This window comes from Ambystoma mexicanum, chromosome 11 (genome assembly GCF_040938575.1).
Source record: "Ambystoma mexicanum isolate Mex_15411 chromosome 11, UKY_AmexF1_1, whole genome shotgun sequence".
Taxonomy (NCBI): Eukaryota; Metazoa; Chordata; class Amphibia; order Caudata; family Ambystomatidae; genus Ambystoma; species Ambystoma mexicanum.
Genome location: NC_090934.1, coordinates 977,087,235 through 977,106,505, shown reverse-complemented (window position 1 = coordinate 977,106,505; position 19,271 = coordinate 977,087,235). Strand labels below are relative to the sequence as shown.

At 45.1% G+C, this 19,271-nt stretch overlaps 1 protein-coding gene across 1 annotated transcript in view; it reads right to left on the bottom strand.

The window, feature by feature from the left end:
* PTDSS2 (phosphatidylserine synthase 2) overlaps nucleotides 1-19,271 on the bottom strand; it is a 1,317,303-nt gene that overhangs the window by 1,160,891 nt on the left and 137,141 nt on the right. The gene's annotated exons all lie outside the window — the stretch shown is intronic.

Sequence of the window (19,271 nt, the reverse complement as noted above, 5' to 3'; positions counted from 1 at the left end):
AAAAAAAAAAAAAACAATAAAGTAAATTTATAAAAAAAAAAATAAAGGGACAATTTAGGCTAGTTTACAAGAAGGTGGTAAAATGCCATAACTATTTAAAACATAAAAAAAAAGAAACTGTTAAAAAAGGGCCAAGTCTCTCTGTAGAATCATATCCACCCCTGGTGCCTGCGTCAGTTTTTGGGAAGACTAACATTTTTTCACTTCAGCCAGATTAAACACTAAATGGGTTTCATCTAAAATTCAATTCGATACTTCCAGGTGACATGAGGAGGAGTTAATATACCCAGTTGAGTCAACCATACAAAAGACAACTAAAATCTTCCATCTATTAATTTACTGAAACTAGTATTGGTTCGTGCTGTAAGTCTCCTTCAAAACAAAATGTTTTCACCAATTGACATCATTTTTGTTGGTTGTATCTTCTACAGCTTTTGTCATCTGATACCATTCTCCTGTTCTGCCTCTGACTTTTTGTATTAATCAAAGATTTATACTTACTGAGAAGTAATTTAATAAACTCTAAAATTAGTGATTTGCCTTTTTGCAATTTCAAGAAAAGCTGTGACTTCCCAACATTCCATTCCAACTACGCCTGTGGGATTCCATTCCATATGTCTTATTATTCCCAGACTTTACATTAGCCAGGTACAGAACTATTTTATGACATAGGTCTGTATAAAATCATTCAATAGTCAACCCCCCCTGGATAATGTTTACAGAAAAGGCATTCTCATACATTTTTAGTATATTTTGGGCAGAATAATCTCAAAATCCAGACCCTGCCTCTTATTTCTTGTTTTGAATCCACTATCACAAAGATTTACAGTGGACAGTAAACTAACATTATCAGCCATTTTAAGTTTTAACAAATGCAGGATCATGGTCCCTCTCCACTCTTTCTACTACTTTAAACTCAATGGCTAAAATTTAAGAAAAGAAATCAAAATGTGACCTCGTCATACCCATCTTAAAATTAAAAGGTGCAGGTTCCATCAACAAATACCCTGGGGCAGTACAGTACATAGGATAACATTTAAATAAAGACAAATAAAAGTGTGGCCAGCTGGTGGCATGTGCAAGCGTAAGTGCAGACATCAAGTGTCAAGTGCTAGTAGGGGCTGTAGGGATACAGAAACAGTGCCCGAGTGCAAGGGTTGTCAGGGGTGCAGTGCAGGTGTGCAACTGGCGAGGAGGGGACCAGGCCTGAGATCAGAGGGTAGCCTGGTAACTAGTGCACTTTCAGAATCAGGAGGAGAGAAAGCAGAAGCAAAGAGGAAGGTCTTGAGGTGCTTCCGGAACCAGAGACTATTCTCCTCAAGTTTCAGAGAGGCAGGGAGGCTGTTCCAGAGGGAGGCCCCAGCAGAGGAAAGAGATCTACCACCAACTGACTGTTTGGAGAAACAACTGACCCTGAGGGAGTTGGAGGCGGATGAGCAAAGAGCGAGAAGTTTAAGATATTTTGGAAGAGAGAGTTGAAGGTATTTTAGGTCCCAGGCCCCAGAAGGCCTTGTGGACAATGCAGAGGTTTTTGAACGAAATCGTCGCTGCCACTGGGAGCCAGTGCAGATATTTCAGTCCTGGAGAGATACGATGCCTGGGCTTGAGGCCAAGAACAAGTCTCACAGTCCTGTTATGGATGAGTTGCAGTGGGCGGAGAGTAGGGGCAGGCAGATTTAGAAGAACAAGTTACTTACCAACTGTAACATTCTTTGTATTGGATGTTCCTCCCACGTATTCCTCATCTTAAGATATATCCTTGCCTTCAGCTTGCTGCTTCGGAAAATCTCCTCTCCACCAGAGGGCGCGCATCTCGAGGACGTGGCGTCGATGTCCCTCGGCGGCATCTGTCGAGCACCAACGTCACCCACTGTATAAGAGCCTCGAGCGCGCCCGTTGGCTTCAGTTCTGTTTTTTCGTATATTGTAGCCCATGGATTTTAATTAATGGCGTGCCTCTTTTGACCTAAGCCTTAAAAGAATTTATAGTGTAATTCACATAACTGTACTGTGGGGGTTGGTTGGGAGGGTCAATGAGGAATACGTGGGAGGAACATCCAATCGAAAGAACGTTACAGTTGTTAAGTAACTTGTTCTTCGCGTGGATTGTGTCCTCCCACGTATTCCTCATCTTAGATGGACTCCCAAAGCAGTTTCGTCTCGGAGGTGGGAGTACAGAAATTCTCTAATTGTGTACAGAATGGAGTACAGATTTAGCAAACAGACTTCCTTAAGAAGAAGTCGAGTCCAGAGCATAATGTTTTATAAAGGTATGCATGGATACCAATGGGGCTGCTGCACAAATATCTTGTACAGGGACACCCCTTTTTAGTGCTGTTGGAAGTTGCCATGCCCCTGGTTGAATGAGCACTCAGTCCATCAGGTGGTTCTTTTCCAGCCAATCTATAGCATTCTGTTATAGCCAAAATTATCCATCTAGATAATGTTTGTTTAGTTACCGCCAGTCCCAGTTTGCAGCCAGTGTACCCCACAAAAAGTTGATCACACTGACGCACTTTCGCCAATCTTGAAATGTAGAAACTTAAGAGCTCTTCTGGGATCTAGTTTATGTAGCAGGTCGTCTTCTTTGCTTGTATGAGGAGGAGGGTAAAAAGTAGGTAAAGTTATTTTCTGTGACAGATGAAAATCCGAAACAATTTTTGGTAAAAAAGATAGTTTAACTCTAAGAACTACTTTATCCTTATAAAAGATAGTGTGAGGAGGACCGCTAGAAAGCGCCTGCAACTCACTTACCCTGCGGGCTGATGTCAATGCTACAAGAAGTATTGTTTTCAAAGTAAGGAGCCTTAACGGACAAGAGGGTAAAGACTGGAATTGAATGCATGTGAGGAATTTCAGAACTAAGTTCAAATCCCACACTGGAACCTGAAAAGATATTGGTGGAAATACATTATTTAAACCTTTTAAGAATTGAATTATTAAAAAGGTATCTTCAAGTAAGATTCTTCCTCTGAAGGGCGTTTAAAAATGGATAGCGCTGCTAAGTATCCCTTTATCGTACCAACCTGGAGCCCCAGATTAGCTAAATGTAATAGAAAAGATAAAATTGTGGGGATATTACATTGAAATGGGTCCACATTATTTTCTCTGCACCAGTTACTGAACTTGTTCCAACAACACGATAGAGATTTAGTTGCTGGCCTCCTGCCCGAAAGTAAAATTTCCATCACGTCATCCGGAACATCCCAATCCATATATATCAACCTCTCAGAAACCATGCGTGAAGGTTGAGTGTGTTGACCTCCGGATGGAGAACATGACCTTCCTCTCGCGAGAGAAGAGCCTCTCTTCTTGGACGTATTGGAGGCCAGATGGACATATCCAGAAGGTCCGGGTACCACGTTCTCCTGGCCCAATCCGGGGCAATTAGGATCATGGTTTTCCTGAACTTTCACAACCTCCCGATTACTTGAGGGATCACAGGGACTGCTGGAGGGAATGCATACAGGAGTGGAAAATCGCAGTCCACCACAAATGCGTCCCCTAGAGCTCCTCCCGGGGGACATTCCCATGAGCATTATAGCTCGCACTTCCGGTTGGTACTGGTCGCAAACAGTTCCACTTGAGGGGTTCCCCAAAGGGCGAAGATCTCTTGAATGACTTCCTGGGAGACTGTGCTCTGCCTGCGTCCGCTCCTCTGTTTTGCTCTCCGGCTAGATGAATTGCAGCTAGAGAGACCCCTTCTTGTATTGCCCAGAACCAGAGTTACATCACCTCTCTGCACAGTGGTAGTGACCACACTCTTCTCTTGTTGAGTTAGTACATGGCCACTGTGTTGTACGTCATTATCAGGACATTCTTTCTTCATTCTTTCTCCGTAAAGAGGGCAGGAAGCGCTAGTCCGATTGCCCTCAACTCCAAAATGTTGACGTGTAGTTTTGACTTCGATGGAGACCAACGACTGCTGATTGTCAGATCGTTGGTATGGACTCCCCACCCGTGAGTGAGGCATCCGTTACTACTGTTATCTCCAGACATGGTTGCAAAAAAGATTCTCCTTTGAGGATATGATGTCGGCAAGCCCACCATTGTAGATCCTGTGCTACTTTGGCTAGAACATGCAACACATCTGACATTTCCCCTGCAAATTGGGACCATCGAGTCCTGAGAGCCCATTGAATGGATCTCATTCTCAATCTGGCTTCTGGCACCAGTAAAATGCAGGAGGCCATCAGACCGAGCAACCTGAGAAAATCGAAGGCCGGAAGATACTGGGCATTCTGGAATTTTGTTGCAATCTGCAGAATGTGGTGAGCTCTCTTCGGGAGGCAAGGCTTTGCCCGAGCAAGTATCCAGGACAACTCCAATAAAATGAAGTTTCTGTGACGGTATCAGGTTTGTCTTTTTTTAATTCAGAGAAAACCCTAGTTTGTGAAGGAAGTGACAAGACTTGCACAGATGACCCTGGGCTTGTTCAGGAGAACGTGCCCTGATCATCCAATCATCCAGGTAGGGGTAGACATGAATCCCCCCTCTCCTGAGACTCGCTGCTGCTACCGCCATCAACTTGGTGAAAACTCTCGGGGCGGAGGTTAACCCGAATGGCAGAACTCGAAATTGATAGTGAGAATTGTCAATCCCAAACCTCAGGTACTTTCTATGCTTGAGATGGATTGGCACATGAAAGTAAGCATCCTGAAGGTCTAATGATACCAACCAATCCTGGAGTTGGAGAGCCTGAAGGATCTGAGAAAGTGTGACCATCTTGAACTTGTCCTTCCTTAGGAACTTGTTCAAGATTCTCAAGTCCAAGAGGGGTCTCAGTCCACCATCTTTCTTTGGGATGAGGAAATATGGGGAATACCAACCCTTGTTCCTCTCCGCTACAGGTACATGTTCTATTGCACCTTTCGGTAGCAGGGTTAAGACTTTTTGCAACAGGAGCGGATCCGGATGTTTGACAGAGTTGTATCCCGGAGGGTGATTCTGAGGTTTCTTTAGAAAAGGAAGGCAGTAATCTTGGGATTCGGTTTCCAGTGCCCAAGCATCTGAAGTAATGCCCCGCCATTCTTCTAGATGCTGCGAGATCCTGCCTCCCACCAGGGTCTTGTGGGTCAAAACCTCAGTGGTTTTGCACCAGCTGCAGCAGCGGCTGAAGGGACAGATGCCGGTGCTGGGGCAGATCTAGCACCTTTTCCTCACCCCCGAGGAAGTTTTCTTTGACCTCTTTGACTGGCCTGTCCTCTTCCTTTTCCAATTGAGGAATAATAACGAAAGGGATGACGCCTCCAGGAAGATGAGCCTGTGTAGGGGCGTTGCTGAGGTTGTATTATAGCGGCACCGAGAGATTTAGCCGCCGCTGGAGGTCTGCAGCTTCTTCAAACTTTCATCCGCTTTGCTGCCAAACAAGCTCGAGCCGTCAAAAGGCATATAAAGAAGCCTGGACTGCACATCCGGTGCAAAACCAGACTTTCTTAGCCACGCAAATCTACGTAGCACTGTGCTAGTTGCCATGAACCTACTGATACTGTCAGCTGTGTCCAAACCTGATTGAAGGCATTCTCCCGAAGACTCCTTTCCATCCCTTATTATGGCTAGAAAGCCATTACGCTCATCACCTTCTGGGATGTGTTCAGCTGCCACTGACATGCAGTCCCACAGGGTATATGTGAACCTTGCCAAGGTACAGGTTACATTAGTAGACGTCAAAGCCATACTCTCCGATGTAAAAATCTTCCTAGACCATGCATCCACCTTTTTATCGTCCCTATCTGGAAGGATTGTAGGGTATGCAGCATTTCTTGTGGAAGTGGCTGCTTGTACTACCAGACTTTCTGGAGTTGGGTGTTTGCTCCGGTATTCTGGATCAGAATTGCAGGGTCTATATTTAGACACACATTTTTTATTTACTGCCGGGATGGCTTCATGGTGTTCCCATGCAGAATTAACCCTTCTTTGCAAGGCAATGTGAAATGGAAGAATGGGGTCTTGCTGAGGTGTTCCTGATAGAATATCAGTCATGTCATCATCCTGACAGACTGGTGAATTTCTACCCCACCCCATAAATTTAGCAACTCTATTCCTAAGTTTTCTGTAACCCGCATCAGCCTGCTCTGATGGGTCTGGCTTAATAATAATATTATTATTATTATCAAATTCGTACTCTGGAGTAGAGTCCAGACCACTTGCTGTTTGCAGACATTCTTGTAAATCTTGAATTTTTGACTGAGGATTAATTAATTCCTCTGGAACAGATATTGTGCCAAATTTAACACCAGCAGAGGTGACTTAATCTGCTGATGATTCTCCCTCTTAGATAGAGGACATGGTCCTAAAAAAAATGTCTACTCTCAGGTTGAAAAACCTTTTCTGGTAATGTGGGTTTTTCCCTTATTAAAGGCTTGGGCGTCAACGAAAACGTTGATGCCATTACAACCTTCGATGTCGTTGAGGGAACCTTTGATGACCTCTAGGTAATCGTCGAGGGAGTTGTAGAAACTGTCGAAGGAGCTTTCGAAGTTATCGATCGTGAACTCGACGTAACTTCCTTCGAAAGTATTGTCGACTCGAGAGCCTCCGAAGTCTTCGATGGCGTCGATGTTTACTTCGATGGCGTATGATGTTTCGATGCCATTTTGTTTCCCTCTGCCTTCGATTGATGCACCGGAAGGTCTTTCATGAGGTGATTGGGAAGAGTCCCTAGATGACACCCTCGACATCTGTCGGCTTTTCTTGTTTTTGTCCTTCCTCAGTCACGTTTTTCGTGATCAGGGGCATGGTCTTTTTTAGCCGTTTTTGAGGTGGCCTGAGCCGCGTTCTCAAAAATCTTTAGCATGGAAACTCGAAAGGCTTCCCATTTACTCGGGGAGTCATGCTTTGATGGGCATTCCATCACCTCCTCCAAAGACGTCGAGGAAGAAGAGGGAGAAAGATGTCTTTTCTTTGTCTTCTTGGATGACGAAGAAGACTTTCTCGATCTACTCCTCGACCTACGTTTTTTATGATATTTTTTCAACGACTCGGCCGAGTCTTTCCCCTTTGAAGTAGACTTCGATGAACCCTCACCCAATCGCCAGTTTACCTCTGCGTTCATTTAAGGCCTCATGGGTCATCGACTAGCATGAACCACAATCTTCAATTCGGTGGTCGGAACCGAGGCACCAAAGACAATTCTTGTGTGGATCAGTCAAAGACATTTTCTTTCAACATTTTAGACATTTTTTAAATCCCGTCTTCGGTGTGGAAGGATTCGATGTAGACGACATTGCTTTTTGTTTTCACTAAAGACTGAAGCGCTGTTTGAAACGATCTGAAGCGAAGCTAACTGAAGCCAATGGGCGCGCTCGAGGCTCTTACAGTGGATGACTCCTCGACGGATGCCGCCGAGGGACATCAACGCCGCGGCCTTGAGAGGAGTGCCCTCTGGTGGAGAGAAGAAAACAATTTTCCGAAGCAGCAAGCAGAAGATAATGATATAACTATGAGGAATACGTGGGAGGACACAATCCAATCGAAAGAGGCTATTGCAGTAGTCCAGCCTAGAGAGAACCAGAGCTCTAGAGACAGTAAGCTTCTGAGGAAAGGAAGAATACCTCTGAAGAGGTGCAGCTGGTAGTGTGATTTCTTAGAGATGTCAGATATGGGAGTAGAGAAGGAAAGTGGAGTCGAAGATGACCCTGAGGTTTTTAGCCTCACAGGTGGGAGCAGGAAGAGGGCCAAGAGAGGCTGGCCAGAGAGGGACAAGAAAGGAGGGAGTAGGTGTGCCGATAAGGAGAATCTCAGTCTTACTGGCATTAAAGCAGAGATCACTGGTGGCACACCACTCCTGGATGGCAGACAGTCAGATGAGAGAAGGAGAAGAGGTGGCAGAAGGGAGCCTGAAAATGAGTTGAGTGTCATCCGCATAGCACTGAAAGTCAGGCCAGAGAGCAGCAATGCTGTGGGCAAGAAGTGCCAGGTATTGGTTGAACAGCTAGGGAGAGGGGTTAGACCCTTGGGGAACACCACAGGTAGAGATCTAGATATAGGAGTGGAATGAACCTAGTAGGACCTTGGAGGGTCGATCAGAGAGGAAAGAGGTCAGCCAAGCCAGGGCCTGATCAGTGATACCCTGGTTATTACAGAGACGGCTGAGCACGACGGCATGATTCACCGTGTCAAAGGCAGAAGACAGGTCAAGTAAGATGAGGATACAGGGTGTGTTGTAATCAATGTTGGAGAGCAGGTCTTCACGGATATTCAGGAGAGCAGTTTCTGTGCTTCTGGCAGTTCTGAAGCCAGACTGATGGTCATGGAGGCAACCAAGAGATTCAGTGTGAAGATTAGGCTGGGAGATGGCCAGCTTTTCCAGGAGTTTGCCCAGGAAAGGAGTGATGGAGATTGGGCGATAGTTAGCCAGGCAAGAAGGGTTGGCAGAGGGTTTCTTAAGAAGAGGATTTACAAGGGAGTGCTTCAGGGGGGAGAAGAAGACTCCAGTGGCTAAAGAGTGGTTGCAGATGTCAGCCAGAGCAGGAGCCAGGGTGTCAATGTGGTCGTTGATGGTTTTGGAGGAAAAGGGGTGAACCTGTGTGGATGACACTTTCATGGATCGGATTTGTCTAGAAACCTTGGCTGAGGAGAACAGGGGAAAGGCAGAGAAGGAGGGAGGAGGGGTGGCCGCAGAAGGGCCAGAGGAAGAGCAGAGAGTAGAGGGAAGAAGGGGAGAGGAAGAGAGGATGTCCTGAGTGACTTTGAAACCCATATTAACATTCTTCTGCTTGGGCAACCTCTTTTATCCTTTACCTTTATTTGCGGCAATTGAAAAAGTTGAACATGCTAGCTTTCTTATGGATTTCAATGTCCATGTCTCTTGTAAGCAAATCATATCACCCAAATTTACAAAACTGTGCCAGTCAGGATCCTCCTCCTTACTTTCCAAACCCGCAACATTCCAGGTTTTAATAGTTTGTGTTGTCTGCTCTATTGGAAGTATTTGTTTCCATAGATTGAATTACATTGTCTTGAAGAGTGGAACTCGAGACATTACTTAAAGACCCATTGGTTTGTCCCTTCTAGTTGACCAAATTCTCTTTTGCAACCTAGAACGGGTCATGTTTCGAAGAGCAGATGTAAGCTGTAAGCTCCTAAGAGTCACAAGCATGATGGAATATTTGTGATTTTCTATTGTTGCTCTCACCACTTGTGTCTATAAGCAAAAAAGTTACTGTTTGAATTAGAAAGTCTCGAATATTGTTAGTTGTATTATTTCAGAATGTTCTCTGCCACAAAGAAATCATCCAAGTATTTTTGATGATTAATCTCTATGTTGACAACTTATGATCTTTGTTCAGCATGGATATTTACCTTGCCTCTTAAATCTAGCTTCACACAGTTCTCCAATCTGTTCGTTACACCGGGTCTTTGTATTTCTCTCCAACACCACGCTTTATTTTTTCATTTAAAATTATGCTTCCTACACACAAGTATTAGTTTTGTTTAAGTTTTTCTTTGAATCAAAAACAAACATTTTTGAGTTTTAAATAACTGTCGACCAATTAACTCCCTGGCCCTATTTGGAACGCTTTAGTGTCACCATGGTTCGTTGTGGACACAAATTCAAATTAAATGAAGAATTTGTGATAGATATGTTGATACATTTAGGTTAAAATCAATAACTAAACAAGTACCAACCATGGTAGCAGTTCCTTTTTTTGTGTTTTTGATATTACTTAAAGATGGCATTGCTCCATGGGACATGGAAATCAAAGTGTAAGATTTGATTTTATGGTCAACTCGGCCATGATAACCTTGATGATCAGTTTCTTGTATGGTGGAATATAGGGGGAGCAAACTCCAAAAGGGATAGGAGGGCTTTTTTGGCAATAGCCAGAACTTCAACTCCCCCTAAAAGATAGACAATGGGGCTGGGGGATATCATGGACACATTGTGGAGTTAATCAATATCCTCAAGCGCTTATCAAATTTGGAACCTATTGTTCAACACAGAAGGCGGACCCCCTCACACCTTCACACCCGCTCCCCCCGACTCTCACATGGGGACACCCCGTCATAGCACAGGGGCACCAAAAGGTTTTTGGGAACTTTTATAAGTGCTGAAAGAAATGTCACTCCTTGGATTTTGGAAAAATGTCTTTTGGTTTATAAAAAAATCCAAAAGGTAACCCTATACAAGGGGGAGGCATATTGGGCAGAGCCAAGCGGTGGGTGGTAGTAGAATTCAGACGTTGAAGGATCTCTTTAGCGATCATAGGATCACTACAGGCTAACACCACACAATCACCTTCCAACTTTTCTCCCTTCTCCACCCAGCTCACCCTTCTGGCCATTTTGATATGTCTCCCCGGAACTACCACTGCAGCAGTTCTAGACTTAATAAAAAGTATTAGCGATGTTGGTTTGTTCATAACAGGACTAAGTGGAGAAACACCACATATGGAGTGGCCTGCGGAGGAAGGTCCAATCTGGTTGCTCAAGATGAAAGCTTACTATCTGAAACTGATCAAAGTTGTGATTTATGGGGCGCCCCGATAAATGTAGAACAGCCCACTTTCCACAAGGCTCCAACATGTTTCCAACCTTACATCACCCAGAGAGCCAGATGCCTGAAGGGTAGGTAAGATTGCCTTCTTGCCATCCACATTAATGTGCGTTTGTGGGTGTAGGAGGGTGTGGAGACAATGCCAGCTGCCTAGATGCATCATTATCCCTTTCATTACTTGACTGCAAAGGTACTTCCTAGTCTGTCATAGGAGAATGCAACCCCTCACAGGAAACAATCTGTATCCTCCAAGGTGGAGCATCTAGATCTAAGGGTCAGCACCTCAATCTGCAGGGCGATTGTCATGTTCTCTGCTTCCAAAAGATCAGGACTTGCCCGACTCCCTTGGAAGCAGACCCATAACCCCGGTTCCGAGTGCCAGCCAGTCCCAATTGGGACCTTTTGGACCCTGTCCTGGCGCCAGTGGCATCAGGCTCATAAAGATGCCCAGTCCCAGCGCTGGAAGCGCCGGGCTCATAATGCTTGGGTGGACTTACCTGCAGCAGACCATGCTGCTTACTTACCTGTCAGTTGAACCCCTGATCCTCTTCTGTTTGGGACTACTTTTCCTGTTGGGTGGGGCAGGAGCCACTCCCTAGGTTCAGAACACTGGAACTCTTCTGGAAAGCAGGAACTCTTTTCTTACCTAGGCGTGGCTGTGGAAGGAGACACCTAAGCACTACAGGAGGCTATTTAAACCACACCCGATGGATGAATCTTGCTTTGCGTTATTCTGCATTCTCTGCAGCAGAACGCTCATCGTGTCTTCTGCTTCTGATCCTGGGCCTAAGGGAACAAAGGCTTACCATCCTGGAATCCAGTCTTCAGCAGCACCTGTAAAGACAAAGAAAGAACAGGTTAGCACTACGGTCTTCAGTGGCAGCGCATCTCTTACCTGGTCCATCGGCTGTCACCAACGCCTCGCGCTGCATTCCGGCATCTGAAAGACAAAGGCTTACCTACTCTTCGCATGCTCCGGAGGTCTTCGCACTGCACTCCGGCATCTGAAAGACAAAAGCTTACCAGCTCTTCGCACGCTCTGGAGGCCTACGGCGCTGCATCCCGCATCTGAAAGACAAAAGAAGGTGCGTTTAAAGACATTGGGCAACTTTATTACTCACGTGCCATTACTCCTTCCCACGCCGAATCCAGTGGGTATTCCAGCACCCTTCAGCTTCTCTAAAGCTCCGAACTTGTACCTGCAAGATAAAAAGGGACAGTTAGTGCGCATCGTGAAGCAGGCTACAAGAGCTTACTTGCGTGCTTCCAGGCGCTTCTATTCCTCACGCGGGTTCGATCCTCAACTCTCATCAGCCCGCCATCGCCGGAACCCTGCAAAACAAGAGATATCATTACAAAAGACTTTTAAGACATTTGAAGTGCCCAGAACTTACCGTTCGTGCAGTTAACGACGGACAGCAGTCCTCTGAGGTCAAGAGGCCTGCACCCTTATCCAGTGAAGAAACTGGTTACGGCACCCTGCCCCGAGGCAGATGGAGAGCTCGGCGTTCACTTACCTAAGGTGAGGGTGTTAACCTTTGGGGTTCTACAGGATACGAGAAAGGGAAGAGGAGAGAGACACCCAATAACCCCAGTTCATTAATCCCATATTTTCTATCTGCAGACATCTTACTCTTCGAGTCAGACATACAGTGCACAGAGGTCCAGCCCAAAGAGCCAACCGTGTGTTACACATCACCTTTGAAGATACAGCATTCAACCAGTCAAGACCGGCGCCTCTGCGGGAATCAGGTGAGCGTTACAGCGATAATGGCATTTTTGGATTTATCCTCAGATTGCATTAATAAATAAATTACTACCCTCATTAGCGTGAGCAGCAAGGCACACAACCCCCAGCTTTCTGCACACTTAATGTGGTCTGCCAAACCTGAAGGCCCAATTATCTTTCCCAATGCAGTGTATTCAGATGTCATAATGTAGACGTAGCCCAGAAAAATAAGGTACTTCTTCTCGATGAATGAATGTGGCTTCATTGGGCCTATATCTAGACGAGTCGGATCAGGCTGCAGGACACAAGGAACCAAAGTTGGTACTAGGTTGCAGTCATCATCTCCCAGGTTCTCACTGAGTCAGGTTCAAACGTTAGCGTACAACCTCCTCCCAGAAAGTTAGAAAAGTCTGCAACACAAAGCATTGGTAACAGGCGTAGATGTCGGTGTATCTCAGCGATAACCAGGACATTTTTTCCTGATGTCGCTAAAGGCCTGCTGGGAAATTCAGGCAAAAGGCGGTCAGGAAGGCGCTTAGAAGTTCTACTCTGGCTATTAGACAAATTAACCACTTTACTGTGGAAGCCTCCCTTCCCTGTAAAAAGGTTCTAAAGCGGGGGTATCCATGACCAACACATTGCTCTGTACTATTAAGGCAAATTCTGGGTGAATGGTGGCAAGGTATAAAGACGTAGGAAGGGTGTAATCACTGTAGTTGTGGGCGTTTATATTATGATGACTTCACATTTTCACTTCATTAGCAATCGAGCCAACTGAAGGTCCAGGGCGACCTCTTCTTGCTCCCTCCTCCATGCTCAGTCTTCCTCTTTCCTGTAGAAGCAGTAGGGAGCCACATAGTGCTTTTCCTTTTGACCATTTCCCACCTCGCAATTAGTCCAAAAGACGGGCCATTAATGCCTATTTGCCCCCAAATTACCAGAAATCGGTTGAGAGGCACCATTTCAATGATCTTGTTGTTCAAAAACAGTGGGCCCCCAGGTCATCAAAGGCAATGAAATGTCAATAAAACGGTAGGCAAGGACAAAATAGGCAGTGGGTGGAAGTGGGTGGTAGCCATACGCAAGCATCTAAAATCTGCCTCCTCTAATACTTTTCAGATCTGGAAATGGGAGCCTACCCCAGATTCATTAGAACAATAAGAAATCAATAAGAGATTATAAAAATGCCATCTTTCTGGCGAAAAGAAATTATTACAACACACGCATAAGCAATGCCGAATCCGATACCAAAGAATTGTTTAAAATTCTTTAGGAACAGGAAAACACCCCGGCTCCGTCAGGCTTAGCGGAATTAAATGATAAGGATTGGTGTCAACGTATCCAAGACAGGCTTCAAAATAAGCTACTTAATATCCTTTCTGTAATGCTTGAAAAAATGTCACAGAATCAGGCATGTCTGGACTCCGGTAACCCTAAGGTTTTCATTAGGAGCTCAGATATTCCTATTTTTAATTTTCATTTAGTACGTGAACCGGAATTAAAAAAGGTCATTGAACAAATGAAATGATGGCACTGCAGAGGAGATGCGTGTGCATCTATGATAATAAAGACTTGTTCCCCTTCCATCATTGGAGCAGTCTGTTCTTTTGGTAATGCCTCATTATTAGAGTGTTTAGTACCTAAAGAATTGAAACATATTATGGTTACCCCAATCATTAAGAAGCCAGGTCTGTCAAGGGATAATCCTTTGAATTTCCGACCCATCTCAAACACCCCCTTCCTCCTGAAAATATTGGATAGGGTAGCATATCAACAAATTTTGGAACACCTGAATCAGCATACCATCCTGCACTCTCACCAGTCGGGCTTCAGGAAACTTTATGGCACCGAGACCTCGCTCCTAGAGCTTAAATCTAGGCTACTATCACAAATGGATAAAAGTAAGCTTTTGTTAATCATATCATTGGACCAATCAGCGGTCTTTGATTTAATTGATCATACAAAAGGCTAAAGGAAGTAGCCAACTTTTCGGAGCAAGCAGCGTCCTGGATTGCCACTTTCCTTGAACACCGTCTGAGTAGCGTGTGTTCGGATATGGCGGAAGTAGATCCAAACGCGGTCCTCTATGGAATACCACAGAGGGCCAGGCAGTACATCGCCTTGAATTTACAATCTTTTAATGGCTCCCTTTTTCTTCATGCTTGAGCAGGAGGGTGTCATCTTTTCAAACTATGCTGACGACACCCAATGCACAGTACCACTAACAGGCAATCACGGACAGGATGAGTTAGAAGTAAACAGAGTATTTAGCCTAATCGAAAAATGGATGTTGGATAATTACCTTGCACTCAATAGGAGTAAAACCGAACTAATGATGGTAGGGAGCCCACATGCTCTTAAGGCTTTAAAACCCTCCCACAGGGCCTTTAAGTTAGGGGATGACATCATTAATCCACTCCCCAAAACCAAAATATTGGGCGTAACCCTGGATCAATCCCTCAACATGAAAGCGCATGTGTCCTCCGTTGTATCTTCAGCAGTATACTATGTAAAATTGTTGTCACACTTGAGGCCTCATCTCCCAAATAAATGCCGAAACCATCGCTAGGGCAATAATAGGGGCCAAGTTGGACTTTTGTTGCAGTCTTTTGCGGGGATCCAGCAAGGGGGTCATACAGAGACTACAGGTGGTCCAGAACTGGGCTGTGAGAGTGGTGGTTGGCCTCTCAAGGTGCAAGCACGTCACAGAGGCCGGTTGAGGGCTCCAATGGCTGCCTGTGGAATCCAGAATTAAATTCAGAACATTGGTGATAACCTTTAAGTGCAGAATGTTGATGATGCCTCCGTATCTCCAATGTTACATCACCGACAAAGAATTCAGGAGATCCTTAGGTCAGACTCAAAAAATGTCTTGCAGCAACCTAGAGCTAGGACATCTAAGGCAGAAAATGGGGCCTTTGCATTTAAGGCACCAAGTTTGTGGAATAATTTGCCAGACCATTTGCGCAACCTTGATTGCCTCATAAAATTTAAGAGGGCTCTTAAAACATTCCTTTTTGACTGAGAGTACTAGGAACCCCCTTCTATTTATTCTTCTCGCTGCTTCTGTGGTTTTAGGATCTAGTGAGTTATGCGTAGGCTTTTTTATCCTTGGCCTGGGACGCTCATTCGTTAGGCCTGCGTCGCCTCCTTCTCATTTTTGTTGTCAGCGCCTTCATGCCTATGGGTCTATAGTGAACTATATAAATATCCTGTAATGTAATATCTATGACTGCACATTATTCACACACAATGATAACACATCATGGTAGGTTGGTGCAGTACAGTATAACCAGTATAACAAACACACAATAAAACCATACGCTATTGCAAATACCACTTGCAATAATGCTGTAGTAGAGCAAGTTATGGAATCAAATTTGTGCAAACTTTAGAAACACTCACAAACAGCCTAATGATTGGTCTTATAGGCAGCTCTCCGAAATCACACTAGCCTGTGAATTTCAGGGAAGAAAAAGGAAACCAGCAAGTCAGAGGGCCGTGGGTGTGCAGAGGCATTCAGGCTGTCAAGCGCTTCACCACTAGACCCCCCTCTGCAGGTGCTGTTAATGGCACTGCTAATGGGGGGTCAGCAGGGCTGTCTGCAAACAGACAGAATGAGAGGAAAGAACCTATGGACATCCCAACATCTAAAGCATCAAGTCGTACCAGTCCACCCCTCGCGGTCGCATCCAGCGCATATATACAAATAGTGATACCAACAAAAAATAATACAAAATCTTTTGCCCCTATGGTTTAAGGCCCTAACCATTTTGCCCATTAGTTCCTACGAAAACACACAGCCATTTCTCGCCTTCTAAAATCTCATATTTTCTGCAGATATTAAGATGATGTATTGACCCTCAGTGCAAATACTGATGATCTGTTAAAAACAGAATTAGCTTTTGCATTCCCACTAGAGCATATGTACAAACCTATTTACCAAACAAGTCTAGCTTTTTAGTTTCGACATTTGGGGGAAAGTAAAACTGCCTTGTCTGAAATGCAACCACTGTTTTATTCCAATAACTATAAAAGAAGTCTGCCAAAGAGTTGATCTTGAAAAAAGGCAATCTGAAAAGAGGAGCCTTATTTGCTTTCTCCTGGAATGATGATGGCTGTAGTTTGGGTTTCTTAACGGATGTAAAAGCACCAAAAAACAAGATATGGAAATTCAGGGTTACAAATACTACAAATACTGCTCTTGTTGAAGTTGGCAGTTTCATCAGTCAATGTCAAAAAGCAACAATCTAACCAACTAAAGGCCAAGTCAATAGTGTTGGCTTGTTTACCATTTGTATTTCTGCATGAGGCAAAGAGGGAGTGAGGAAAAATGATGGCGCTCGTTTGCGTTAATGCACCTCTGTTGCAAAGATTTGAGTATAACCAGAAGGTTATCCGCTCTAGCCCCATATCTCATATCAGGGGCGGAATACTGGTTGTTGATATAGGTACCATGGAAACCAACGATTCAATATTATTATAGCTGTGTGGTTTCTGTAGTAGGTCAGAAAGAGGAGACGGCAAAGAAGCATCCCTATTTCTCACAAAAAGAACCTGAACTATCCCTACATCTAAGATTCTAGTCGAAAGAAAAAGAAAGATGTCCTAAAGGGGGCTGGTCAGAATAGCGATATGAAAACCAAGAAAGCCTTCTATCCAAACGTGTCCAAATCTATACTCTGTCCCTACCACCATTACAATGAACAAATAACTTAACATAAGATACATTTAGACCCTTGCACTGGAATGGTGGTCGATTTCTGATCCCCTCCCCACCCAGATGTGTCTCTCTCAATAGGGCTCATTGTCGCTGCCACAGAGTAAACTAGGGTGTCTTTTTCAGTCAGTCTTTCTTTAGTGCTGTTCCAACATGTCTGCACAAGGGGTCCGTCTTTATGCTTCGTCCCCTCCAGGAACCATCTGGCCCGTGTCCTTACCCCCCCCATTCCACAAAGAGGGCACCTCTGGCATGCTTTATCAGGAAAGCTCCAGGGTTTCCAAACCGAGAGGCAGCTGTTGGGGGTTCAAGTGGCCTTGGGTTTTGGTTCTCCTCACTCTGCCTTGGGGTATTTGTTACAGCTCCCGCCATGAGGTATTGTGTCTCGCACCGCATACAGGAGTTGCGTTTCAATGATCCTGCATTGTGGTGTGGTTTCTTATGCCCCGCCTAGGGCTCCTGCTTCTTGCGTCCTACTTTGGGATACAATGCATCTCACCACGTCCTGGGGTATGGTTTTGTGTACCCTCACACCTTGGAGTATGCTTTCTTGCAGCGCGCCTTGGGCTTTGACTTTTCTGGACCTGCCTATGGCTAGAATTTCTCGCACCCCACCCTGGGGTGTTTTCGTGCACCCCATCTTGGGGTGTGCTTTCTCACAGCCTATCTTCAGTTCTGACTTCTATCCCCCAGTCTAAGGGGTATGACTGCTCTCACGTTGCCCTAAGGTTTGGCCCTTTCCTCCCTCGTCCCCCTTTAGCTTTGTTGCAGTGCTCCTCGGTAGATGGGAAAATTTGGTGTAGGCGCCGCCAGTTCCTCCGTTATCTGCCGCGGGAGGAGCTTGTGGCTCTCTCTCAAGCTTCTTGTGACTTGCCTACCAGTGGTCGCCCTGCTGGAGTTCCACCCTGCACCTGTCAGGGCATTCCGATTTCTCCTCTGGCAGGTTTGTTGGCGTTCCGTGGGCTCTATCTCAGTCGGCCCCGCCACACTTGGTGTGCGCACTCTCCGTCCTGCTCCTCCTGGCATGGGGAGGGCTTCGCTGATGTCTCTCTCCAGATCCTACCCTTGATTGGATCCTTATCCACCCGTCAGAGGGTGGGATTTCCAATGATTGCTCTAACCCTTGGATGAAAATGAATTGTAGTCAGACCAGCAAAACAAGAGGGGTGATGGTTGGAAGGTTTAAAATTAATCTTAACCTCCGCTATTGCTCTGGGCAACCCTCCAGACCATCGTTCTTTGCCTGTTAAGCCATTACAAAAAGGGAAAGACCCAAGCTTACGCCTCACTGATGAAGCCCAACGAGGCTGAAACATGTTTGGGGATGCGTGTTGTCTCGTGCAGACGGGATGTGACCTAGCAGTTCGGGCTGGCCTGCCCTTTTTGGGGTGGGACCAAGTATTATTTCCATTAGGTCTTTCCCCTTTATTAATGGATTGGTAAGACAAGAACGATGGTCTGGACGGTTGCCCAGAGCAATGCCAGAGGTTAAAATGCACCACTCTAAACCTTCCAGCCATCACCTCTTTTGTTTTGTTGTATTCACACCAACCATCCTTGCAGGTACTTTTCAGTCAAACCTTTCAACTTCCATGTAAGCAACAAAGGTAGTAATGGAATCTTGGGAATAGGGAGGATAACTGCTGTCTCTTCATGGGGTCCTCCTCTCGTCTAAGGGAGGAGTGGGATTCACCCCCAGTGGTATCCCGCTTGCCCTATTCCCTAGGGGGTGTTAAGCTAAGCAGGCTCACCTTAGTCCCAAAAAGGGAGGCTCACCCTTGGGAAGATGGGACACATTCCCTGGATTCATCACAGTTCCTGTAAATTATGTAGCAATCTACGTGTACAGAGATCTTTGAGTGCACACCTTTTGTGGTACTCTAAAGCTAAAGAAAGAAAATGGCTAGGAATCTAAAAGACATGCAATCCTGCATGCACATGCACACACACAGCATACCCTCAGAAGTGATACAGGAAAGCAGATTAGAAGGGTGCTTTTGAAGCAAATGGCATCAACTGTGATCCTGCCTGGTTGCTTGAAACATTAAGTCTATCGCAGGAAAAGGGTGTGATAAAACCATTGAAAAACACTAGAATTGCTCTGCGAGTTGGATGCATAAATAGATTTTTGTTTGGGGCACTCATACATATATGTCATGTCAAATTGAAATCACCACGAGTACATTTGTGATACAAATACAGGAGATTATCTACTGAATACCGTGATAGTGTTTAGATTTTGAGACATTGGATTGATGTTGGTGTGTCCATTCATCCATCTATCAATCAACCGTGTCTATTCAGCCTACAATGAAATTTGAATGG